The sequence below is a fragment of the Camelina sativa genome, chromosome 10 (assembly GCF_000633955.1).
Source record: "Camelina sativa cultivar DH55 chromosome 10, Cs, whole genome shotgun sequence".
Classification (NCBI taxonomy): domain Eukaryota; kingdom Viridiplantae; phylum Streptophyta; class Magnoliopsida; order Brassicales; family Brassicaceae; genus Camelina; species Camelina sativa.
The window spans coordinates 13,297,800-13,298,621 of NC_025694.1; positions in this window are offsets into that span (position 1 = coordinate 13,297,800).

Here is an 822-nt window from a genome sequence, read left to right on the forward strand (position 1 = left end):
ACGACGACGACAGTGGAGCGTGTAAGGTTATATGAGACGCCAAGAGAACTGTATAGAAAGATTAGGCTATCGAGAACAATGATAAATGATCATTATATGCCAATGTATAAAAAGATGATGGAACTCTTAATTACTGAGCTCGAGTGTGATTCACACGCTTCATGAGCTTCCCCTCACCTCATCAAGTCATCTGTACATTAGAAATATTTATACACAGAGTTTACATTGGTTTCCTTCAAATGTACAGAGATATTAATGGAATAACAAAATTCTTGGTTGTGATTATCCTTATTGCTCACTGTTCAACATTTTTCATACCTTTATTGTGTTGATCTAACTCTCAAACAATAGCCTCCACTTAAATTTGATGCATATGCACTGGTTTCATGAAGATCCATTACAGTAGTTAATAGTTTAGACTCAGTTTTCAGTTCGATTTGATGGCAATATGGTAAATGCCTAAATGGAAAATAATTAAGGTACATTAAATGTGAAATGTCGTTCAGACTGGTTCAGTTTCATTGGGTTGATCCGGTTAGGTGAAGTTTCTATATTAATTTGGTTTCAGCAGAGCCTCGATTGTGAGATCGAGGCTTCCAAAAATTGACGGGCAGGCCCAACCAAAGTAAGGCAAGGCCCACTCGCCTTTAATAATGTTCGTCAAATTCTGTGCCGGCACGATCCGCCGTCTCTAAACGATCATTGACGGATCATCCTTCACCTCTAACAGAAACGGGTTACATAAAATGAGAAAACGCGTTTCTTTTTATAGCCCCAAAGATACACCCTTTTTCTCAAAACTTCCGATGTGGGTTTGTTGAT